Genomic DNA, 27,190 nt, shown 5'->3' with positions numbered 1-27,190 from the left:
CTGCCCCCTCCATTTAGGTGACCTAGGCAGTTGCCTACAGTATCACATTTAAGTGGCACTGGCACCACTGTGCTGCTATACTGACACCCCAGCTAACATTCTGGCCAGTCCCTTTCACTGAGAAGGCGGCAGCAGTGCAGGAGGAGAAAAAAGAGACTGAGGAGGAGGTGATGGTGGCAGGCGCATAACAACGATCGGGCAAGGGGAGACAGTTGTCTGGGGGTCCCACTGCCTGGAGGGGCCCCCCAGAGGCACCTCACGTGACTCCCCATTGCCCCCTGCCCAGCCCCAAGGCCCCTCAGCCACTTGCCCTGTTCGCCGTCTCTCCAGCTTGTTCTCCTGGCGGGCAATGGAAGCAGCAGACACACTGCAAAGAGCTGCTTTTCTCCCGCCTCTCAGCTGATGGGCGGGTGGGCGGGGCTTCCAGGGAGGCCTCGTGTAGGCCTCTGTGAAGCCTGAACTCCAGTAGGGCCCAAGCCAGCCAGGAAGGAGGAGGCAGCCAGAGTGGCCACCACTGGTCTCTGCAGCAGAAGACTCCTTGCTGCCAGGTAGAGTGTGAACTCCTTTTTGTGGTTACCTTCCCGCCCCCACCCCCGGATATTTGGGATCTGCTTGCCATAGGGCTTTGATATGGGGGGGGGGACTGAGAAGTCTCTGAATATTTATTTTTAAACAGCTTGGAAAATTTGCTGGCTTAAAAAAAACTATCTAAAAAGTCCTATAAGTGGCTTGTTTCATGGCAGAAAATTACAAAAACTTCTGGAAGAAACAGTATTATATTTATTTTATTTATTCATTCATTCATTTATAAATGCACTTATGTTCAAGTTGTTTTGCAACCCAGAAGGTCTGAGTGAGAACTGTGAAGCATGTCTTGTGCTTTTATTTTATTTTATTTTTCTTGTGTGTGAACTGCTCCCCAATAACTTGCAGGGACTTCAGGGTAAATCTCGCCAACATGTGAATGCAGCACCTCTATTCCAGAGGAGAGGTGTGTTAAAGGGCTTTAAAAGCCTCCTGTGAGAAACCTCCTGGAATCGACTGAATTGGTTCAGAATTCTGAGAAAACAGACATAGGCTCACCCTGCATGGTTGAAAGTCTCCTTGGCTAATCTGCAGCGAGGGGGCCATTTTAATCATTCATCTTTCTAGTGTGTTCTAGGCATTAAAAGTAAAACAAATGTGTAGTACTCAATGTATATCACTATATATTGTGACGTGTGCGTGTGTGTATTCAGTGAAATGTATTTGCAGGCAGCATACTTATTTTGGAATATCAGACTTAAATCCTTGGGGGCCTGGGGTGTGCGGAGGCCCTGGACTTGGAGGGGGGGGCCCATTTTAAAATCTCGTCTCTGGGCCCACTCCAACCTTGCTACGCCCCTGGATGGTGGTGATGCAAATGACCTGGTAGGAGTGTGCACAAAACAGGTTTGCCCAGTTCAGTTTGAGTCACAACTGGGCATGTTCAGTTTTGTGCCTCCCACAAAAAATATTTTATTCAGACTCACCGCCAGATCTGTCATTTCCGCCTACCCCCGCCAGCCTTCTCCCACTCTAAAAAGGGGCAGTTCAGCCCATTTTGGGAGCATTCCAGCCCTTCCTCTGGTTGTGGCAGCCATTTTGGAGGATGCTGTGCATGCCCAATGGGCCTCTGCGTGGCCTGGGTCATGACTGTGATTGTGACTGATTGTGATAAAGGGCTCTGTGTCATTCCAATAAGGAATGACTCTATAACAACAGCAATAATAATAACAACAACAATAACAACAATTTATTAATAATTGATGAGAACTATAGAGGCATCAACAATCTCTGCTTCCATTCAAGTAAAACACTTCCCCAGGGACTACAAGAATCGTGTATTCAGATCCAATAACTTAAGCAAGAATAAATTCCCTGACACATCTAGCTAAACCTGTCTCTATCCTTCCTATTTACTTCAGGTTGATTCCCAGTCCAAGGCTGATGGTCTCCCATTTATTTACAGTAGTTGCTGATCAAACTTGCTTCAGAGGCTACCAGGGAAGAACTGAATTCTCACAACACCCATTTCCTACTCCTCTATAGGCTGTTGTCCAGTAAACCCTGCCCCTCACTCTGGATTGGGCCACAGGGGTTTGATTCTCCCGGGCTTTCTTCCTTATTTGGAGAAGCCCACCCTCCAAGCAGTTACTCTAATTGATACCTAGTCCTCCCTCAAGCCTGAGTATCACTACAAAAGTTTGTAGATATTTTTATTTCTTCACTTTCTCAAGTAAGAAAAGTTTCTATTTCTGGAATAGAAGTAATTATTTTTACTGTGTTCTATCACTAGATTTGTTTAAGTGTTATGTGTATAATTATGTTCAATCAATATACATCTGTCATTTGGTTTTTTAAAAATTACTCATTAGAAGAAACAGGGAGAGCAGGTCTCTAGATATTTCTAGCTAGAATCATATCATTTTATTGAAATATGTTGACACAGCTATGGGAAAGAGACATAAAAATGACATAAAAATATAGAGACAGAGATATAGTAGCAGACACAAAGAGCCACACAGATAGATACAGATACAGAGAGATAGAGAGGCATACAGATAGAAACAGACACCATGATAGAAAAAGACAAAGAAACAAATATACAGAGAAAACAGAAAGATAAAACTATAGACAAAAGAGAGACCCATTCCGATATAATGCCAAGTGAGATAAATGTGCCAGACAATCAAGTTTGTGATCATCCAAATGTGTGAATCCGTGGTTTCATCACTCAACCACAGCTTCGTTTTTGTTTCCAAACCTGAATTTGAACCCTCATTTTGTAGTAAGTTTTGCTGCTGAAACCTGAGGTTCCAAGGCACCATTGTGTCATCCAAATTCTGCTGCCGCTGTAACCTGGGTTTTGTGCACAAGCTCCTCCCACATCCATAGCGAGGTAGGCTCAGAGCAGCACAGAAATGTGTCAGTTCTAGCATGGCCGTGTTTCCCACAGGCCACCTCTTGGAGCTGATGCTCCACCCTCTGCTGTCTCCTTACTCCTGCTGCCGCTCCTTGGCAAAAGGGATGTTGTGTCCCTAGAGCAGGCCTGCACAACATGCAGCCCGGGGGCCGGATGCGGCCTGCAAGGCCTTTTTTCCTGGCCCCCGGGGCTATTTCCCCTTCCTCCCCCTGCTGCCTAACCCCCCCCCCCATTCCAGCCGCTGTGCGGCTGAGGAGATGGCTGTGGGGGTGCGGGTGTTCTTCTTACCCTACCCCACGGCAGCAGCAGTGCACAGCGGCAGAAACCAGAGCGACACTCGGGCCTGCCATTTGGCCCAGCGTTGCTTCCCAACTGCAAGGTGCGCCTGCACAGTTAAGTCTGTCTGTCTGTCTCTCTCTCTCTCTCTCTCTCTCCCTCTCCCATCAAGACTGCTCCATTCTCTCTCTCTCTCTCTCACACACACACACACACACACTGCTCCATTCTCTCTCTCTCTCTCTCTCTCACACACACACACACACTGCTCCATTCTCTCTCTCTCACACACACACTGCTCCATTCTCTCTCTCTCTCTCCCTCTCCCTCTCCCATCAAGACTGCTCCATTCTCTCTCTCTCTCTCCCTCTCTCTCTCTCACACACACACACACTGCTCCATTCTCTCTCTCTCCCTCTCCCATCAAGACTGCTCCATTCTCTCTCTCTCTCTCTCTCTCTCTCTCTCTCACACACACACACACACACACACACACACTGCTCCATTCTCTCTCTCTCTCTCTCTCACACACACACACTGCTCCATTCTCTCTCTCTCTCTCTCTCTCTCTCTCTCTCTCCCTCTCCCATCAAGACTGCTCCATTCTCTCTCTCTCTCTCTCCTTCTCTCTCTCACACACACACACACTGCTCCATTCTCTCTCTCTCTCACACACACACACACTGCTCCATTCTCTCCCTCTCTCTCTCTCTCTCTCTCTCACACACACACACACACACTGCTCCATTCTCTCTCTCTCTCTCTCTCTCACACACACACACACACACACACACACACACACACACTGCTCCATTCTCTCTCTCTCTCTCTCTCTCAAGCCAAGCCTCCTGCTGCATCCTTTCCATCTTTCTTTCCCCTTCTCCCTTCTTTTCCAAAATTATGAGAAGAAGTTCTCTTCCATGTTTTGTATGATGATTTGGCATAGGTGGAAAGGAAGAACAATGCATTTTATTATGTATTTTGTACAGATTGTATAATATTTATATTATTAGAATGAATTTTAATTCAACTTATTTCATATTAATTTAAATCAATCTTGGTCTGCCAGAACATCAACAGTTAAATATTGATTAAATTCATTTTTAATTCATTTTTTAATTCATTTCTCTTTAATTTGGTTGATTGGTTGATTGGTTGATATTAAGTGTTACTCTAATAATCAGCACCCTAGGAATTGACCTCGGCCCCATGAACCAAGTCACGGTTGGTTTCGGCCCGCCAGGTCATTTGAGTTGTGCAGGCCTGCCCTAGAGTAAATGCATTTTAAGGGACAGAATCATATTGGGGCAAGCCCACTTTCCCCTGCATGTTTTGGACCTCACATACACCTGAGGGGAGAAAAGGATGGGAGGACAAGACAGAGACAGCAGGAAAGGTCTCCAACAATTCATCATTGCAGTGTTTTGTGCACAAAGACATTAATCCCCAGTAACACAAATAATTGAATTCATTTCTGACACATCTCTATTGCACACATCTCTATTGTCCTCAGTTCCCCCATCCTCTCATCAAAAGAATTGAGGGCTTGTGTGTGACTTTATTTTCTTGTGGGAGGTTTCCATCCACACCTTTGTCCCACCTGTATTGCACATCACTTGTGTTACGCATTACGGGATGTTTTGGTTCAAGATACTTCACCTATGTTCCAGTATGCCAATGTTAGTGTGCTATTGAAGCATAATCCAAGGGATCCCTCTGTGCCAATGCACCTTGGGCTATCAAAATCAGGGAGGGCTCGGCCAGTGGATGTGTGAGGAGATGCAAGGAATCAGATCAGATATGTCTTTTTTAGGCTTACTTGAAGAAAAAGGTTTCAAGAATTACAATGATTTTTTGGTCCTGGTAAGCAAAGACTAATCCTGATAACCTATTTACAAAGCATGTCTATCTGGCAAGGGAGAGTTGAGAAGAGAAGGGGCAGAGGAGGAGGAAAAGTCTGATTCGTAAGCAACAGCTGTCAAACAACTATTGCTTTCCTTACCTAGACCTTTGGCCTTTTTTAGACACTTCAATGTGGGGATGTAGGAAGGTAAGGTGAGATGAGCAAGGTCATAAATAGGTTGTTTCCCCTCATAAGCACATATGCCAGGCCTCTGGAGGAGTGATACAACAGTGCATATCCGAGATACCAATTTTACGTATTATGTATACAATCCTCCCTTAGCTTTGGTTCTAATACAGGCTGTGAGTTCCACAGCAGGGATGCAAAGTTTATTGTTTTCTGTCAGTAAAAACAGTTTCTAAAGTAACATTACACTGGCTCTGGTTTTTTATTACATAACATGTAGGGGTGGCGTTTCTGTTTTATCACATGCAAGAAGTGCTCCTGCTGAATTATGTAAAGAGCGTTACTTACAACTTCATTCCTGGTGTGATATTTGTCGCATCCAAAGGGTGGAGACTGCTCAAGTACTTTAACATGATGCTTACCCATTGGTGGAGGGGCAGGGCCATGGAAAGGGGGTCAAATTTCCAGGTGCCCTAATGGCCTGCTTCTCCCCACCCTGGATGAGGAAGGGTTTCTGCCCCACACAAAGGGCATGAGCGGTGGCCATTTGTGTGCCTACATCACTCGAGAGCAGCTGGGGAGAACACCGCTGGTGCACAAAGATAGCTGGGAGAAGCGCTGCTCTCCTCCATTTTAAAGGTGCCAAGGATGTGTTTCGAATTGTGTGTCAAATTGCAATTCGTGCACATCTTTGATTGATTGATTGATTGATTAAGTGCTGTCAAGTCGGTGTCAGCTCTTAGCGACCACATAGATATCTTTATCACATAGACCACATATTTAGCAAGCAAGACCACATATCTTTAGAGAGCATAAATTCTGAGGGCTTGTTTTTAGCTGTTCTTGAACAGATTTTATTTAAATATTTTAACTACAAACTGTTCCTCTTACTGTTTAAAGCACGACTATTTAGAAAGTTCAAAAGCACGAGGAAGTTTCATCAGGACTTGTGGCATATTCTTATCATATATCAGGAGGGAGTTTTATCTCCCATGATATTTTCGGCACAATCTTATTATGCAGGCATTACAGCAGGTGAGTAACAGAAATATGGAGATAGATACCACTGTGTTCAAATTGCGCATTGGAATGTATAGTTCTACATCGTATCTCCCTGAGCAGGTTTGGCTGATTATCAGCCTGGACCACAGGATTTGATTGTTGAAAAGCCTCTGGCATTACACCAGAAGGAGAAGGAAAAGGAACACATGGGATTCTAAGCATCCAGAGAGAGACAGCTTCAACCACTACTACATCAAGCTGTCAATGGGAATGGAGTAGGAGATGTTACTATTTCCTAGCTATTTTCCCCTAGGGTATCTGTAATTTACTTTCTGCAAGCACAACCATACTGAGCTTTTTGCCCCATACTGAGGTTCTTCTCACGATCCGGTGATTCCCATGGTCAGGTGAAATCGGGCTAGGCTCCCCTAGCCCGATTTCGCCTGATCGTGGGAATAGCCTCACTGTGGTACCATGTTGGATCTGGACTACACATTCAAAATGGCAGCTGAGCACAATCACATCCCTTGAACTAGTGTCACTGAACTGCACTGTCTGGCAAGTTACCACTGCTAAACAGTGACAGGGTAGAGTGGAGAGAAGCCCTGCATGCTTACTGAAGAGAAAGGGACAGTATTTCCTGGTGCAGATGCCTTGTGCAGTGAGCAGCCGTGGCCAGTGCATCTTGGTGTTATGCTGGAGGCTGTTGGGCAATGCACAGGTATTAGGTTGCAGTGTCTGGACCATGCAGCTCCATCTTGCCCATCCTCCTGAAATGCCCAACAGTATGTAGTTACTGTTCACCAGTAGCTCAGTGACCATGCTACCCATCCAGCCCCCAAAGATGCTTGAGTGACTAGTTCCATCCCACAGGCAGGCACATCCCTCTGTCCCCCAGGCAGGCTCTGTCCCCCAGCACTGCTACTCATCCACGTGCCGGCAGAAGTGGTGCAAGTCCACATCACGTCATTCTTCCTTGCCAAGGGCTTTTTAATCCCTCCTCTAACATGTCATCATTTTGGAGTAGGGCAAGGCAAAGCCTTCAAATAGGATCCATATCATTACACCCTAGAGCCCTTCTTCTTCTATTACTAGTTTCAGCTCTCCCCCTGCTGATGACCATGCAGTTCTAGCCATGCCAAGGAAAGGCTATTCCCACTTGGTGATTAGGCTATCCCTCTGCAGGGACTCCAGTTACATAAATATCTGTTACTAAACTTCATGAAACATTGACCCTCCTTTTCTGGTTTAAAAGTATACCCCTTCCACTAAAAATATGATTATTTTAATTTTCTTATTCTCTGATGTCCAGTTTGCAATGCATATTTCACACTGGTGCCAGCCAGACCACGTCACATTAAATACCTCCTTGTCTAGACCCTTTCCATACTTTACTACAATGAAAGGGGAACAGCTTCCCTGTGGTCCAGTCTGGCACCATTATGATGTCATATAGAGGGAGCAACCATGTTGCATGAAAATGACATCGCTCCTTCATCTAGAAGAGTGGCAAGGGCTTAGACCATGGCAGTAGAGCTGATGCTGCTGATATGAAGTAGCACAACTTTCTTCCATTCCTTTTGAATGCATTATTTTCGGCCCTTGTATAAGTTCTACACTATCCAACTCAATCAGCAGTTTGCTCATTTCAGTCTGTCTTTTTTATCTTCATCCAACACTTTGAGATATCACTTGGGACACCTTTCTGTATTAATAAATACGTGCTCTCTTGGTTGCCAACATTTGCTTTAATAATGGCATTATTTCCTCATAAAGAAGAAGTTCCTCATAAGAGGACACCAATTAAAGGAATAATCTCTTATCAGACTTCCCTGCTCTCCCTGTTCTTCACACTGCTATTAGAATTTATTGTCTAGTTTATACTGTTTGCTTCATTTCCTTTGCAGTGCAAGCTTTATTTGGAAAAGTGCACACTGTCTTGTTTAAATGATGCTCTGGTATGCAGCTGTGAAATTCAATAAAACCTGTTATGTGTGGCCTTCGATCAACTTGCAAACACCTACTGACATCACAGCAAGTTTCTTCACAGATCATGTTTACCATACTCTTACAAGTTTAAAAAATGCTGCATTTGAAAGGAGGTTTGCGTAGTAGGCAGCACTCTGTACAAATAGCAATCTCTTACAAAGCACATTTGCAAAAAGCTAAATTGGTCAACAATGCAAAACATGCTTTTAGCATTTTTTTCCCCACCCAGAAGGAAGCATTCACCAGCACTGGAATACACAGAGCTTGAGCCTGAGCCCCCCAATGAACCGGCCTCTCTCATGCCAAGGACCACACACTCCCCAAAGCCTGCACACGAGCTCCAGCAACAGGCCAGATGGGGACTTGATAGAGCAGCAGAAGCGCAAGATTCCAGACTAGAAGATGGGCCTTTTAAATCTTTATGTTCTCCAGACAGGGAGGTAGAGGGAGGGAGTGGTCATCTAAGCCTGGAGGTATTTGAAACCTTTGGTCCTTGTTGGAACAAGTTGCTCACTGGGAGCTCTCCAGGGTTCTGCAACCCCCATCACCTTGCCTTGCCTTGTGGTTTCTTGCCTGTGGGATAGGACCACCCAGCAGCTGACATCCAGACTAAGTTACTCAGTAGTACTACTCAGGAGTTACTCTAAAGGACTACTTAATTTCATTAGGACTACCATCAAGAAATTTAGTCAGGATGTCAACCAGTGAACTTCAGGGATAAGTGAGGATTTGAACATTGGTCTCCCGACCCCAATCCAAGCTCTATCCACTACATCATACTATAAATTCAAATTGGGCACGCTACTCAAGGATGTGAGGAAATATGATGTGTGCTAATTTGTTGAAAAACATAAATCTGTTTTGTTAGCTATGCAGAGACAATTCTCACTAGACAAAGAATCAAGTTCAAAATAATTGGTTCTTTAGTTGGATTTTTAAAGAAGGGCATCAAGTGTTAAAAATGGGTAGGAAACACTTCTAATATGAAGGAGCTTTTCTTTCTCATCTGACAAGGGGCTTTTCTGGATTGAATATTTACTATCTTCATCACATATTTACTAAAAAAACAGATGTTCACTTACACATTACATATTGTGGGCTTGTCAAAAGTAATATTTCATTATTCCAGTACAGTATACCACTCTCTGGTATGGGCAATTTGATGTGAATTTTCAAGGGTTTTTATAGTGGATCACGCAGGAGAATGTCCTATGGCACAAGCCCTATTCACACATTACATTCAATACGTGTACAATAATCTGTACAGTGTACACAGATACAGTTCTGTCCACAGATACAGGTACTGTCCACAGGTACAGTTCTTCACATGTTATATTGAACACAGGCACACTTCTCTGTAATCAAAGAGGCTTGTACTCAGGTTCACTGTTAAAATGAATGAAGATAGAGTCATTCACACAACAGCATGTATGAGTGCAAGGATATTTGTACACTCATACAAAATAATGTCTAAATAGGGCTAGAGTCATCTATACTACAGGGTGCTTTAACCATTATTCCCTCTCCTGAATGAATTCTGGGAATGTTCATTCTGTGAAATTAACAGAATTTGTAGCAGCTCCGCAAACTACAAATCCCAGTGTCTGGTGGTAATGGCAAGTCATAACATACATATTAAAGCTTAGTAAAACAACAGCTATACTGCTGTTCTGGTTGTTGTTTTTACATTCATACATGTGATGCTTTAAGTTCAGGGGAAAATGTGGACAACAGATGGATGTTTTATTTTTATTTATTTATTTACCATATTTTTATACTGCCTAAAACTTTTGCCTATGGGTGATTTACAAAAAAACAAAAACAAGAAGTAAAACATTAGTTAAAACAAAAACAAAAAGTTTAAAACATTACAACAATTTAAAGTTTTTAAAACAATATTTTAAAACAACATTAAAACCATTAAAACAATATTAATTAAAAGCCTGGGTGAACAGATGCATCTTTAAAGACTTTTTAAAAGCTGTCAGAGATGTGGAGGCTCTTATATCACTAGGGAGTGCATTCCAAAGCCTCAGGGCAGCAGCAGAGGAGGCCTGTCCCTGAGTGACCACTAGACAAGCCTGTGGCAAATGCGGACGGACCTCTCCAGATGATCTCAGTGGGCAATGGGGTTCATGACGAAGAAGACGTTCTCTTAAATACCCAGGGCCCAAGCTGTTAAGGGCTTTATAGGTTATGACCAACACCCTGTATTTTGCCCGGAAACATATCGGCACCCAGTGTAGCTCCTTCAATACAGGAGTAATATGGTCTCTCCGAGATGACCCAGAGACCATCCTGGCTGCGGCATTCTGAACCAACTGTAGTTTCCGGACTGCATACAAGGGCAGCCCCACATCAAGCACATTGCAGTAATCCAGTTTGAAGGTCACCAGCAGATATACCACTGTTTTGAGGTTATTCATTGTGTGAAGCCTCTGTAAAGAATGGGTGGACAAAGTGTGACAATCCTGTACTAAACAACTGCACCTGGATGTGGCCCGTGTAAATATGTCCACAGTATCACTATTTCTGCACTGATGGGTGAGGCAGCCACTGATTTTGCCAAGTGGTGGTAGCTCACTGGGATGTTAAAGAGCAATACACAGAAACAGACTGAAGGATAAAGGCAATACAAGAGTGTCCGTGGGTGGTGAGATGGAGAAGCAGAGTAATAGGGGCAAGGACAAGAAGCAGAAGAGATCAGCAAGGAAAAGCCTTATCTGAGCCATTGTCAGCTGTCTCTGTGGAGTCTGAGCAAGTTCTATGATTGAAAGCAGAAATCACAAGACAAGAATAGGAGGCCAAACGGCTTTAAAATTAGGAAATCCAACCACCCAGCCCAGCTATGCTTCTCAGCTGGACATAAACAGATTCCCAATGTATCGGAAGGGTGATCATGTGGAGGTGTGGGCATGTCCTAACCTCGAGCTGGCAGAAGGTGAGAGAATGGTATTCCTTGCAAGGAGAAAAAGAATTGTGGCCATACAATTAATCTGGATACTAAGTGGCTTTGAGTGGATACCTTAAGAGCTGGCTTCTCTGATCTTCATGTGAACAGGGAAACTGCACCAAGACTCAACCTGAGCCACATCTCTTCATCTAGGCCTTTTAGTTGAAGTTTTGATGATTTTTGTTGATGTTTTAGTTGAATTTTATTGTTTTATTTTTAATCTTATATATGTTTTAAATGTTTAATCTTTTGGATTGTTTTGTTATTGTAAACTGCCTAAGGACTTTGGTAGTGGGTGGTATATAAATGTGTGTGTGTGTGTGTGTGTGTGTGTGAGAGAGAGAGAGAGAGAGAGAGAGAGAGAGAGAGAGAGAGAGAGAGAGAGTCCTCAGATCAATGCAAAAGCCAATGGTTCTTCCAGTGAACAGGCTGTTAAAGAGCTAAACTGTGACCTCAGGATTGTATAGATTTTTTCCTTAACATCAGTGCTGCTCCATCCATAGTCCTGGGGTGCTCCAGTCTTCTGATCACAGAATGAATGCCTTCTCACAGCATTTGTCTCGGCAAACAGATGCAATAAGCCTGCCCAATGTGGTGGGTGAGGCATCCAAGCATATAAGTGCTGGGGTGTGGCTTCCGGGGGTGTTTGTGGAATGCTGTACATGGCTACAGTATCTCTTTTTGAACATCTGAAGAAGGCTTGTGTAGAATAAGTTACGATCTTATTCATGTTACCCTTTGTATTCCTGTTTCTCCATACACACTCAAAATTAACACAGGAAAGCGTTTTCCTTTCTGATTGCGTTTACTGTAAATTAGGTCTAAGGGTGATTTTTCTGCATAAACAAGCTTTCGGGAATGTTTGTGTGAAGTGAAAACAAGTTGTTCATTAATATAAAAGGTGGTTTTGGGGCTTTGCATAGTTAAGTGAGATGAAAAGCAAGCCTTTCAGAATCACATTCAGAATCACATTTCAGAATTCACATTGCATGTGAGGGTAGTCTGCAAATTAGCTAGATCCTCATTTGCCTGCTCTTTCTATATATTATAAATGATTCAATGATATCTTACAGTAAGAAGGCATGATTGGGAAGCACATTCTCTCTGATTAACCAAAATAAAAGAGGCCATTAGCTGAAAGTCATTTAAGGCCCTTCTTCTTCCTTGGCTGCTTATATGAGGATTCCAAACCCTCCCTCCGGGATTGGGATACAGGAATCTTATAGTGCCCCTATGCTTAGTTTGGCACCTTTTATGCATTTCTGTAATACCTTTACATGCTTTCATTATCATTTAAATATCTCCTGAGTGTTTTGTTTCTCTTAGCACTTACTGGGTTTGGTTTTCAATCGAACCCTCCAGGATTGGTCTGGAATCTCCAGGAATCAGCATCAAACTCCAAATGACTACTGAAAACAAACCTGGGGCTCTGAATGGCCTGATCTCATGAAAAATATTGGTGGTGGGGAGGGGGAGATATCCAGGAACAGCTTCAGAGATGGCATTTCTAATGGCACCTTCCTTCTGTTGTGTTTCTTCTCCTTCAGTAGCCTTTAGAGGTATTTAAATGTGCAGCCTAACCCAGGCTAGGGAAGCCCACCCTGGGTTCGGCTGTGTATGTGAAGTGTCAGGATTGGTGTGGATCCTGGTGCTGCCCACCTGCTTGGCCCAGTTTTTTACCTTGGCCTTTCACTGAAATTAAAGAGTGCAAGTGCATCCTTAACCCTTGTGCCGGGATTGTGTGTGTGTGCTTGGGCTGTTTGCAGCCTGAGCATACACAGAGATAGGTGCCTAGAGCACCCTTCATACAGGGGTATATGCCAATGGACCACACTCATCACGCAGTGCATTGTGGGATACATGGAGGCCAGAAGAACAAGTCCTGGCCTCCACTGATCTGCACTTCACAGAGCAGTGTGGATGCCGAAGATTCAACAGAAGATCATCTGGCAGGAAGGTGAAACCCTGCCCACCCCCTGCCAACCTGCCAGATCCTGAAGCCCCATTGCCTCATGATAATACTGCTAGAGCACTGCCAGCTACATACCTGGCTCAGTAATCAGGCAACTCAAGTGGTTGCTTGGGACACCACACTTCAAAGGGTGCCATCATACGTGCACCACTGCTGCAGCTTTTGCTACCTGCACACTACTTTGACTTTGTTCTTTCCCTTCTTAAGTGAAGGGGGGGTGGGTGGGTTGTATATTTGCTTGCTGCACCTACCTGGTACTCGTCTTTTGTAGGGGAAGGCTACACATTTTACTTGCTATGCTGCAAAGTTTTAGAGCAGGAGGGTGCACATGCACTTGGGATTTACACCACCAGGTCCAAAGAGCTGCTATGCATCCCACCTCCTGCAAGAAGTCAGCAGAACTACCACCACCATCAGCACCACCACCACCACTACTGCCGCTGCTGCTACTACTACTACTACTACTACTACTACTACAGCCCTGACTACCCCAAGTTCTTAAGAGTGTAGTTGGCTGGCTCTTCCCACTGCTGCTTCTGATGCTTGAATGTGTTTTCTGCCTGGAGTCGGTGAACCTTAATCTTGTGAATATCAGATAGCTGCTGCACTTGTAGAGAGTCTGCGTATAATTTGGAGGACAACATGCAGAGCTGGGACACATTGTTTGGAATGGAAGGTGGAGTTAGTAAGTGGAGGGAGGGAGGCAGATCCTACCATTGTTTTCTCAGGAAATAATACTCAGAAAGACAGGGCTGTCTTCTTGGATATTTAATTGCAGGAAGTGTTTCCCCACCCTTCTCCATTTTGCCTGGGATGGGAATTAGAAGTAATGGTGTAGCAGGGCAGGGTAGGTACTGCTGCTAACTCTACACTCTTCCTGAATGAGAGAGAAAAGATACTGGGCTCCTTTTGTGGTGAATGGAAACTGGGTAGGGGTTGGAGTTAAATAGTGTGTTGACTTGGTGAATATGTCTCAAGATCATTTGATACAGCCTAGTCACTCATTAAAGACCTTTTGCCCTTGGTGGTGTATATACAAGCAGTGTGTCAGAAATGGTAAAAGTGTGGGCCTTTTGTCCCTGTTTCAGTATAAGATGGGCAAAGTAATTATTAGGGAGTAAGTGTGAAATTGAGGTCGATTATTTAAACCATGTTGACTTCAGAAACTATGATAATGCTTTGTTACAGTAATGTTGATACCGTTACAATATCAGGTTAAGATATTAAAAATGAAAATGAAAAAAAAAAAATTTCTATGAGGCATTGTTAGGCTGCTCAGCAAACAGCAAGATGGCCAGGGAAAGTTTTGCCTCACTCATGGTTACAAAATGTCTTGAGACTAACCAATTTAGTCCACTTCATCAGATGCATGAAATACTATTCTCCATTCACACACACACAAACACACACACACACGTATAGTGAAATTTTTTTTAGCCAAAAGCCTATTAACTGAAACAAGTACAGTACAATCTATGATATTTCTTATACAGAGTTCAGCATCTGCATCATGATAGTCAGGATACTAATCTCTGGGAGGTCATAAATGGATTGTGGCAAATAGTAAGGGGTGATGGCGGCATTATGCTGAGGATGGGCTCCATAGAACTAGACCCTCCCCTACTATGATAGTGCCAATGCCTAAAACAAACTGCAGGTTGCTTCCTTTATGTATTTTGGTGGCAGACTTCAAGAAGAGGTTCCAGGAAAGTTTCTGTGCAAATTTGCAACTGCATATGTGTAGGAAATTCCAGCCTCTGATTATATGTTCCAGGGCATGGCCCGAGGGGTCATGATGCAGCCATCTTGCTGAAGCTAAACTGGTCTAAATCTAGTCAGTGTCTGAGTGGGTGACTACCTAGAAATCCCCTGTACACTGTCTGGAATTCCATGATGGAATAAAGATGAGCTATCTATAAATTAAAAATATAAAAAATCTGGTAAAGGGTAAAGTGTACCATCAAGTGGATTTCGACTCCTGGTGCCCCCAGAGCCCTGTGGTTTTCTTTGGTAGAAGGGGTTTACCATTGCCTTTCAGTATCTTCCTATATTGCTGCTACAATTATAGTAAACTATATAATTCTGAGTTGATAAATTTCGTATTCTGAGCCAAAGAATTCAAACCCTTGGTAACATCTCTTTTGCCAATTCAAATCAAATCTTTATTGTTACGGTCATTTGACCAGCAAAAGTGTTGCCAATTGAGAATAGCATTACATGCATTTGATGAAGGTGGACTCTAATGCAGGAATGCTTATTCCACACTCAATGTGTTCACTTTTTGAGGTGCTGCAAGACTCCTTGTTGTGCTTGCTGTAGCAGACTCACACAGTCACCCCTCTGGAATAAAATATTAATGGTTCTGCTACTGAATGAAAATGAACTTCTCTGATGTTCTCCATGACAAAGTGATTTGGAGCCAGGATCATTAGTGCTCTGCTCCATTTGTCAAGAACAAATTATGCTGCCTTTTCCATAATAATCATATTTGCATCCAAAAGATAGGAAACTATGTTCCAGAGTGCATCTATCTTCTCTTGTGTTCTCATTAGATTAATACTGAACAGAAGGAGCCTTAGATAAGAAATGAGGCCTGTTCCATTAGGATGAGTACATAATTGACAGAATCACTGAGAAGAACTGAGTAGTTGTAGTGATCAGTCTCCCCTCCCTCTAAAGAGAGGGAGTGAACAGGAAGATAACAGGAAGTGATCCCTTGTCTTGACTGAGAGGCTGGTGAACTCCAGATCTCAGCCAATCAGTATGCCAGGTGGGTGGGACCTAGAGGGCTGTTGCTGGGAATTCTGGGAAGGAGAAGGGAAGTTCTGAGCTGGAGGGAACAAGAACATGTGGCAATGGAGTTTTGCTGCAGCAGGGTGACTGTAGATCATGGGGAGACCAGATTGCTGGAGGCTTGATTCTCATCAGGAGCTTGGTGAGTTCAAGGAAAAAGGAAGCAAGGCTAGTGGCTGCAGAAGTTCAGGGTAGGAGAATGTGTTTTTGTAATAATTTGCATTAGAATTTCTGTTTCTTTGATGTGTGCTTTGCATTTCCTAAATATTTGTTATTTGCAACTAAGTAATTAAGATTGTACTGTATGCTGCTCCAGTATCATTCAGGGTGCTGTTGAAGTATTCTTGTAGCCAACTAAGTATTTTAAGTTTACCTAACCAACCAAAAACCTCAAACGGAACCAGTCTGTAGTAATTGAAAAGGACTCTGTAACCATTTAAGGGTTCTTAAATGCAACCTAAAACTGAAGCTTAAGACAACCTATTTTTGTAGCCTTTTGAATATATTTTTTAATTTGTTCTTTATCTTTTTCAAGCCTCCAAGGGTAATTATTGACCCAGCAGGAGAAGGTGGGTGGGTTCTCTGGTGCAAAACACATCTCAATGAGAGCTTGGCCAAATTAACAATTTAACTCCACATGCAGACAGCAGGCCTGGGAGAACAATTGGATTCATACAGTTGCTTGTTAGCAAGGAGGGAAAGGTGAACAGGAATCTTTGATCACTCCAATTCCCATTCAGAGTAGCCTGTAGGAGAGATCTGGAGGCAGCATTTTATATCTAATGGAAATACAGTATAGTTTTATGAGAAACCCACCCAGGTTGCTCGCCAGGGATGATTCAGCATTTTTCCCCTCATGTGAGCTGTTCTGAGACAAAGGCTGTAATTTCTTACAGTAATATAATGGACTGTTAACTGATGTCTAATATTTTTAAATATGTTGCTGATTAAACACAGCATAGCATATGTTTTCAAAACTTGCAAGAGGGGGCCTAATCTTTTCCTGATCACCAATTATATGCTGTAATAATTAGATATGTGAAATCGTGAACCATTTGTTGACTGATGATGGAGAACTCTGACCATTTTCCTACTGAATGTAAAACTAGACACTTTTCCTTTTGTTTTCCAGTGCCATAAAAGTAAAAAAAGAAAAAGCAACCCCCCACCACACACACACAACCATGAGGCAAGAAAGAGCTCCCAGTGCTTCTTCTACCACATCAAGTGCTACAGCTCACCAAATTAGTTAAGAAACAGTCAGTGCCTAGAGGTGAAGGTCTGAAATTCCATGTAGTCCAAGCTACATGTAGTACTTTCACCAGAAGAAACACCAAGATTACATGGGAATAGAAGCAGAGGTGCACCTAGGCAATTTTGGAGCCTGGACCTAGAGGCCTTTGGAGCCCCCCCCCCTCAAAAATTAAGCATCATCATGCTTGGCCAGGCAACCACACCATCCAGAACAGACTGAAGAGGATTTGTGGGGTCCTGGGGCTGTGGATGCCCTGGACTTCAGCCCGGAAGTCCAGGGTAAGAGCGCCACTGGATAGAAGGCTGACATTCAACTCACAATGGTCGCCCAGCTCTGTAGCCTTGAGGAGATGAGTTGCATATAGACTAATGGGCTCCTCAGGAAAATCGTTGTCTATAGTGAGAACAAACTGCAGCAGCAATTTTACAAGAAGCAGTACTGGGAACTACCTGGCACTTCCATGCAACTGAACATTGCAACTGAAAATTAACAAACACACACCCTCAGGAAGCCGGAAATGTAGCTTCTGTAAGACAAAGCCTTCCTTTTGGGAGGCTGGCTTCCATCTAAAATATTTTTAGATGGAAAAATGAGTGGCAATGGGAATTGAACCTATACATCCCATTCCTCAGTGTAAAGTGCTGACCATGAAGCCACAGGAACAGAGAGATGAGAAGCTTATGATAAAGCATTTGAACTCTCTCATGAGCAGCCAGATCCTTGACACATCCTTTCCCCTCCTCCCCCAATGCCATGTATGAGAGGATCCTGGACATATAGCCTAGTGGTGACAGAGGACTTTGTCATGTGTTTATAAACTTTAGTTGCAACTCTGTTTCCAAAAATATCCTGATTTCCCAGGTTAGACATTTTGTCACCAAAGGAATCAAATTACCCCATGTATTTTTTTAGGGGTGGTGGTCTGGTGTGTGTGTGTGTGTGTGTGTGTGTGTGTGTGCAGTCCTCCTGCACATACCACAATTTTCCTCATAATACCCTCCTGCAGTGTACCAGTATTGTTTAAGTATCTGTCCTCCATTATTACTCTAGTCTGAGTCATTTCCTTTACAATAAAAAGAATGAAAGTGGGTTTATCAGAGTTTTCTACTTCTCGTCCTGGCTGCGTTATTGTTTCTTTCGTTTGCATGTCACCATAGTAATCTTCCTCTAATTAAAATTCATTTTATTTTCCCCAAGTTGTTTAAGACAAAAGATAACCTTTCTCATTCTGTAAACTAAATTGGATTAAAAACTCAGAACAGGCTGACTTTTTTGTCTAGTAGGGCTTATCGCACTTTTTTGTATAATCATTCTCATTAGAAAGCCCGATCTCCTATATTAACAGAGCTTCCCACCAGAAACCTTTGCAATCTTAAGGCCCTTATCATGATGCATTGCAAGCAAATACTTCTTAGTAGGAGGATGGCATATTTAGTTGGTGCTGCAACCTTTATTTGGAGTGAGTCAGTTGCTAAGTTGGGCACAATTTTCATGGGTTCAGACCTAAATAGATATGGCGCAGGCAATTATTGTGTACAACATATTTTCTTCCCTTGCGAGACCTGTTTTTAAACAAAGGTTTCTGCTATTATTAAAATCAACAAAAGCACACAAGATGGTATTTTCATAACAGCTTGGGTACAGTACACTTTTAGTGTGGAATACCAGCATGTCAATATGCAGAGAACAGGCAAGCAGCTAGTGAGTTTCCTGTAATGAAAAGACAGACTGTCACTTGGTCTCAGTAGATATCTGCCCAGAAACAGGGGCTTTTAATTTTCAAAGACAGGGTTTATTAGGTCCAAGAAATAAGGATTTGGTTGTCATAGCTGCTCCTCTAGTCTTGCCCCTTGTCAAGCACTCATGCCCTCAAATCCTGCCTGTAGGCTTCCAGTGGCATCTGGTGGGCCACTGTGTGAAACAGGATGCTGGACTAGATGGGCCCTAGGCTTGATCCAGCAGGGCTGTTCTTATGAAGCCAGTGTCGTGTAGTGGTTAGAGTGCTGGGCTAGGACCGGGGAGACCCGAGTTCAATTCCCCATTCAGCCATGAGACTTGCTGGGTGACTCTGGGCCAGTCACTTCTCTCTCAGCCTAACCTACTTCACAGGGTTGTTGTGAGGAGAAACTTAAGTATGTAGTACACCGCTCTGGGCTCCTTGGAGGAAGAGCGGGATATAAAATGTAAAATAATAATGATGATGATGATGATGGATGATGATGATGTTATGTTCTTAAGTGCAGAAACTGCTCTCTTGGAGAAGGCTCCCAGACAGTGCACCACACCAAGCACTGGTCAAAAAGGGAACTGCAGCAAGTTAAACCAGATCAACAAGACCCTGCCCTCAAATACCTAATGGGACAGAGCAGGTCATGTGACTGCAACAACAGCTTCTTGGGTCCGTCTTTTGGGCTACCTACCAACGTTACCACATTCCTGGTAAGTCACAAGAGATGCAGAATGTGTAAAGTCGATTACCAAACTTGGTTCTGGGTCAGGTCAACTTGATCCGGGAGTGACATAGCACAGTCCAATTTACTGGTCGCATCTAACACTTCCTGTAAATGAGCCCACTTCTATGCACTAGCCCACTGCTTTCAGTTCACCTTTGCCCTACATTTGTCAGGCCCTTGCTGACCTCTGTCACCCATGAGACACCTGCTGATTCAGCTAGAGCGAAGTCTGACAACCCCTGCTTGGACACTTGAAAATGGCATGAACAGGTACATAGGAACCTAGGAAGCTGCCATATACTGAGTCAGACCATAGGCCCATCTAGCTCAGTATTGTCCACACAGACTGGCAGCAGCTTCTCCAAGGAATCTCTCTCAGTAGGAATCTCTCTCCGCCCTATCTTGGAGATTCCAGGGAGGGAACTTGGAACCTGCTGCTCCTCCCAGAGCAGTTCCATCCCCTAAGGGGAATAGATAGATGTAGATGTAGATGTAGATGTAGATATACCCCCTAAGGGGAATGTGTGTGTGTGTCTATGTATATAATTCACCAAGATGTACCTGTGAGCAAGCTGCCGGGAGGGAAGGGCGGCCAGGGGGAAGAAAGCAGCAGCAGTCAGCGGGGAGAGAAAACGGTGGCGGCTGGGCAGGGGGGAGAGAAAGCAGCAATGGCGATGGCTGGGGTGGAAGAGAAGGTAGCCCCTGGAAAGGAGAGAAAGTGGTGGCAGCTGAGTGGGGGGAGAAAGCAGCGTCAGCTGGGGGGGGGGCGAGAATGGGGGGGCCAAGAATGAGGGGGGAGGGGAGAAAAATGGGGCAACAAGAGGCACAGATGCTCTGCGCCTGGGACAGCTAGTTTTGATGATTCCGTTTTCTGCTAACTCTGGTGTTCTTTTCCTTTCATATCTTTAAACACACTGGATTTTGATCACATTAAGGCCCTACAGAAACCAGAAATCTACAGTAGAAAAGGTATAATTCTTAAAAATGCATGTGCTTCCTCAGGTAATTATTTGGAATGCAATTATCCATTTGGCATTTGCAAATACATGGACCAATTGCACCTTGACCTACCTCAATGGACACTATCCCATCCAGCTGTTTTATGAAGGACAGCACTGATTCCCCAAGAGGAGAAATAAAAAAACCTAAAGTAAGCATACAAAATGCAAACTCCCCCCCCCCCCCAGATTCATGCATAATGCAGGTTTAATAACCTCTTCTTCCTTAATTTAATGCTGCCGAGTACCCATCATGTTACTTTGCTTGCACTGAGAAGTGATAGAATTATAACAGCTTTATGAATATTGTCCTTACATTAAGGCATTTGCTTTCTATTAGCAGACTGCAATGCAAAATACATGGGGAAGGAATTTCACATTATAGTAAGCTTAAGTCATAGTTTTTAACCAGTCACCAATCATTTAGACGGGGGGGGGGGGGCGATTTTTAAAGTGATGATTTCCCTTAATTGTTATTACAGTATTTTGGGTGGAGGGAGGTTTGTGCACCTTCAAGTGTACATATAAATGAAGTACCATTAAGGAAAAAATTGCAATTGAAAATGATTTTAATTACAAAGCCAATTTGATTCAGCAACATAAAAAATTAATCTTATGTAACGTGAAAATATATGTCTGCTCCACTACCCAAGGCAGTGCGTCCCAAGGCAGTACAGTGTTGAAAACCATGAAGTAGGCTGCTTCATCCCCCATGAGGATGAGCATCTCCAGAAAGCTTCCTAGAGCACTTACTGCTCTAAGCAATACGAAATGTTTACGGAGATGTCATTAAGAGTGTTTCTCTCAGACAGATGCATTATGAACAATTAATGGTGAAGAGACGGGGAGCATGGAGTGCGGCTTTAAAGCTGCAATAGAAAGCCAGACAGCAGGAGGCAAAGTTTGAAGCATGAGATGTGAATCACTAAAACGTGAATCTAGCAAAAAAAGAAACACTCTGGTTTCTTCAAGCTCCTGATCTGTGCATTAGCCTTATCAGGGACACAACTTGCAACTCACAACTAGTGGCTCTGAAAATCTGCCTTATTTAAACACCACTGCAGAAGTGTCTTCTCTTCTGGGGGAGAAAAAGAAACTGTCTCTAGGAGGCAGATTGCAGCTTAGGAAATCCTAGAGCTGAGCAGTGCAGAGGAATATGCTTGATGGAAACATGCAAGTCCCTGGCTCAAAGGGAAGCTCCAAAATCCTAGATGAACTATATTTTTCTAAACAGCACCCATGTACCAAGCCTACAGCAACTGTGAAATATTGTTGCGACTTGTGCGAATGTTGCAAGCAGGTATAGTAGCTACTAGCCCAGTATTTTCGAGCAACTGAAGATGGGTAGGAAGGAATGCAAGTGGGGAGCCATGTGAGGATGTTACATCTGCAGTACATGAGACCCAAGGGAACTTTTCTCCTGATTTGTACAGTACAGGAAGAGCTTCTGAAAAATCTGGTACTGGCTCCAAAGATCATGGAAAAAATGTACCATTTGCCACCCCACACTGACTGCTGTTGCTGCTTCTACTGCTACTTCTGCTACTTCTTTTTTCTAGATTGTTTGAGGGCAACTGGTTTTTGCATTTGAGTTTTGTTTTTGTGGATTTTTTTTCATTTTTTATTTTTAAACTTTGTATGGCACCTGGTGATTGTAGGTACTCAGAGGTGCACCTAGATAATTTTGGAGCCTGGACCTAAAGGCCTTTGGAGCCGCCCCCCCCCCCCGCAAATTAAGCGTCATCATTCTTGGCCAGGCAACCACACCACCCAGGACAGACTAAAGAGGATTCGGGGGCTCCCAGGGTGTGTGGAGGCTCTGGACTTTGGCCCCAAAGTCCAGGGGTAAGAGCACCTCTGTAGGTACTTACTAAATAATAAACATGATTACTAAGATGCTGAAAGGCACCATCTCATCCTGTGCAGGAGATGACAATGGTAACACCTCCTGTATTCTACCAAAGAAAAACCACAGGGCTCCTGTAGAATACAGGAGTTGACACCGACTCGATGGCACACTTTACTTTACTGCTATTACTACCACAGCCTTTATGTAGTGTTCACAGTATTACAGTCATGCTTAAGTACCTATAGCTATGCATGGGGTCATGGTCAATTATTATTGTCAAATGTTTAAAATATACCACAGACACCTAAAGAATCAGAAGTGTGGTAGGAGAATGAAAAGTGGTAGTCTCTCTTCTAACAAAAATCTAACAATTCAGTGATATGATGCAGATGGCACACACATGCACCGTAGACATCTAAAGTGGTACATCTTTCCCCATCACCAGCTAAAGGACAGAATGATCCACACGTGCACCAAATCTTCCCTTCCTCATAGACAATTTGTAACAATGCCCACCATACTAAGGATAGATTTGATGCTGAGTTCCTTTAATGAATTAATCTGGCCTTCACCATGTTGGTTAACATAATCCCATTTGTTGAGTTTGATTCATTTAATTTAACTCTGATTTTATTTAATTTGTTTAGCTTCTTTCCATCCAGCCAATTAATTTAACTTGTAACAGGGCACACATTTAGCCAGTCACATGTTGTGCAAGCATAATGCCAAAGGGAACAAACAACAAGTTTAAGATCAAGGGCATCAGTTATATATCTTGGGAATATGAATATAATGTGTGAACCTGGAAATCATCCCACAGACGATCATCCATCTGCAGCTTCGTAACCTCTGGCTTCTGGGCAGAGGGACCCCTCCCTCTCCCTGATCCACCAAGGCTGCATCTCAGCAAGTTCCATACCATGCACATCATCAGACCTTGGGATGTCAACCATTGGCCATCATCTTCAAAGGGATGTGCCTAATGCGACCGTGCCTTTTTGGCATCGATCGCCTGCCCTCAGCAAGGTAAAGGCATTTTAAGAATTTCCTCACACCACTTGCATCACTGCCCTTGCAAGAGCCCTGCAGCCATACAGTCTCACACAAGCACATTTACTGGTGCTGGGGGGAGTGGCAAGGGGCACTCTTTTTCTGTTACTCTGGGAAGGGATCATGATGACTTCCTAGGAGTGAATATATATATGAGGGCAGGCAAAGGATCCTGGGGTTTGGTCCACTGTTACAAAGCAAGCTCTTGGACTTGTAGACCCAGGCTAAGCAGTCTAGGGGGCACCAACACACTCTTGCCCCTGTGTCAGGTTGCCGGCTGGGGATTAGCCCTCTCGTGACAGGCCCTGTCCACTGGGGAAAAACAGAGGCACAATGTGCTTGAGGTTTCCGCTGCACTGTACACTCATGAGGTAGGCCACCCAACTATAGGGCCCCCTGCTTATGGGGCTCCCAGGATCTCTGGTTAACAATAGAACGCATACTCCATACTTTCCCCTCTCCACTACATCCTTCCGGTCTTCCAAGCAGTCCGATCCACTTCATGTGTCCAAGCGGTTTCGGGTGGGTGGAGTTGGGAAAGAAAGGGGATGGATCCTACATCCACAGCCAAATGGGTCAAGCTGGGACTGGCATTGTGGCTTATGTAAATTGGCCACTGCAGGGCATCCCAGGGCATGGTATCTACAGATTTGTGTGATCCTATGCAGGACAAAAATGCTTGGACTCCTGCTCTGCAGCAGTCACTGGGACTGGGAAAGGTGTTGTAGGGGTCCTCTTCCCTGGGGCTTGCATGGAACTAGCAACCAGGCTGGGTGGCAACAGCCCTCCAGCCCGCATGACTGTATCCGTGGCCAGGCACTCTCATGAGAGAGCGGTCCTTGGCAAAAGGGAGCATACATCTATTGCATGTTGGGGGGGGCACCCCTATAACCAGTTGGCAGGAGCAGCACTGTCCATGGGAAACATGCAGACAGTGTCCAGGCATCCAGGGAAATCAATGCCCTGCTGCCCAACCAGACAGCACACACAACAACTCTGAAAGGATGCCTTGCTGGGCAGCCACACTAGATCAGGTGTGTTATTAATGAAAGAGTTACTTGCGTGTGTACTCCTTCCCTTTCCCCGGATGGAAGCTGTCAATATGTTTTGTGTGGTAATTCCAAGTAAAAGTCCTGCATGCCAGGCAATGTGCCAAGGTGTGCATTGCAAGTTTCTCAAGAAATCCAATCAAATGGACAGATATCAGATTTCTGGGACTACGTGTTGTCTCTTCCTTTATTTGTCTGGACAACAGGAAGGTTTCCACAGCTGGGTTTCATCAGCGGATTTATGCATAGGGCCAGCACATTGGTATTTCTCTGAAGTGACACAGTATCATTCCCTGTATGTGTGCCCTTTGTGGGAAAACAACCGAGTTGCTCAGTTTCTGGTATTAATGGGGCTTCATGTGTTTGTGCACATATCTCTGCAGTACTGCACTGATGGAGATTTCTCTTGCTGTGCCTGTCTTGTCATCCCATCCTTTTGGTTTGGATTGACAGTGGGGGTGGGGGCATAAGATGCAGGGGAAAGTGGGCTTTCTCCAATGTGGTTCTTGCCCAATGGTTCTAGCATTGGATGAATACTAGGGACGCAGCAGCCCTGTTGCCAGGCAATGGCGGGAGGAGTGCAGAGACAGTGGAGGGCGGGGAAACAACTCTGAGAGGGAGCCAGGGAGAAGCGTGGTCATCAAAAAGCTCACCCATTTTGGGGCTGCTTTCAGCCACCATCTCTATGGTTCGGGGAGGAGTCACAGCACAAAACCCCAGTTACAGCGGTGGTAGAATTTGGATGAAACAATGGCCCTTTGGAACCTGAGGTTTCAGCAACAAAACTCACTACAAACTGAAGGTTCAAATTCAGGGTTGGGGTCAAAAACCAACCCATGGTTGGGTGATGAAACCGTGGTTTCACACATTCAGATGACCACGAACTCAAACTTCTGGCACTTTTGCGTCCGGTTTGGTGTTGCGTCCAAAGCTGGCCTTAGTTATACTATGGCCTTTGTGAGAAGAAAGCCTTTCTCCACGGGGTGTCCACAGGGTCATGTGTACACAATCATGTAGAGGAACTGGGCAGTGTGAATCAGTTTTAAGAAAGGATTTGTGTTTGCATGTGTATTCACCATCAAGTGCAATGATGCGTTCACCATCAAATGCACTTGTAAAACTACTCCAAGATCAAACATCACCAGCAAATTTTCATGTCACCTGAAATACAATGAAAGTGATAGATCAAGAACTGAAACAGATCTGTGTAGGTAAAATCAGACTTAACATCCCTGGCTTATATGGTATACAGGAAGGTTTTTTTAAAAAAATGATATATATTCATTCATTCATTCATTCATTCATTCTCTCTCTCTCTCACACACACACACACACACACACACTTAATTTTCTCTGAAGTATCCTTCTAGTAATGTATATGAAATGGTGTTACAAGGTACAATAAATTTTTTATAGCGCAGTCATTACTGCAACAATAAAATAGCATTTTCCCACAAGTACCAGTAATCAAATTTTAGACCTTCAATCACAGCCAACTATTCCAAAAACAGAATCACTCCAAGAGGGTCAGTAGAGGCAAATCAACTGGTTCTCCCAATTGAAATCTTGGTCATTAGGACATGAGAGGGCTCTTTTATTGAAGTGCGCAGTTGAAATGGAGTATTGATTTTCATATTCACAATTTAAATGTTCATTATTGCACATCTTTTATAAGATTTTGTATTTGCACTAGTAAGTCACTCATTTCAGGGTGGCAAGAAGACCATTTGGTTTGGGCCTCAAGCTAAAAGGATACCTCAGATTTAAACATTTATTTATTTTTTGGCATTTTGATAAGTTTCACAATTAGTTTTTATGTACATCTCTATTGTAACAAAATGTGGACACACTCTCAGCTTTTTGTGTGCGCCTTATTTTGTTTTAATGTGTCTTTTTTATTTATTTATTACAGATAAAGGCCTCAAAAGCTGGAAGTGGCCTGGAATCACACCCCCTCCCTCCCTCCCTCTTTCACACACACTCACATAGAACTATAATTGGGTAAGGGGTCCAAAGAACCCAAGCCCCGCAGTGTTCAGGAGCTACCCAGCTTTCCAGGAGCTGCCTCACTCCCCTCCCCTCAGCCCTGATGCTGCCAGCCACCAACACTGCTCACGTGGCTCTGAGGCCCATCCTCCTTCCATCGTCCAGGGGCCTGCTGGAGGACACAAATGCACCCTCATTCCCAGCAGGCTTGGCAGGTGTTGGAGGAGTGAGTAGGAAGTGCATTTGTGCTCACACATGCACCAGCACCGAGAGCACCAGTGCAAGGAGGGAAGGTGCCCATGTTTACTATGTGAACACGGGCCCACTCTCCCCTCGCTATGCCACTGTGCTCGCTCTCTCGCGCGCGCTCTCTCTCTCTCACACACAGACACACACACACACTGAGTCTATTTTGTCTGTTAGGGCTGCCACTCAGTGATAGATAATCTGCTTTGCATGCAGAACACCCTAAGTTCAATCCCTGGCATCTTCAGGTAGGGCTGGAAAAGACTCTTACCTGAAACCTTGACAAGCTGCTGCCAGTCAGTATAGACAACATTTGTTCCTATGTGCCTAACATTTTGCTCAAAAT

General features: G+C 44.0%; 1 long non-coding RNA gene across 1 annotated transcript; it reads left to right on the top strand.

Moving 5' to 3' along the window:
• Nucleotides 1-478: 478 nt before the first annotated feature.
• LOC128341219 (uncharacterized) lies at nt 479-19,636 on the top strand. The gene is made up of 3 exons (XR_008314269.1): nt 479-548; nt 17,091-18,074; nt 19,452-19,636. It is a non-coding gene; the product is annotated as an uncharacterized LOC128341219 (long non-coding RNA).
• The last annotated feature ends 7,554 nt before the right edge of the window (nt 19,637-27,190 follow it).

This window comes from Hemicordylus capensis, chromosome 1, assembly GCF_027244095.1.
Source record: "Hemicordylus capensis ecotype Gifberg chromosome 1, rHemCap1.1.pri, whole genome shotgun sequence".
Lineage (NCBI taxonomy): Eukaryota > Metazoa > Chordata > Lepidosauria > Squamata > Cordylidae > Hemicordylus > Hemicordylus capensis.
Note: the sequence above shows the minus strand (reverse complement) of the source record. Positions and strands in the feature narration are given on the sequence as shown.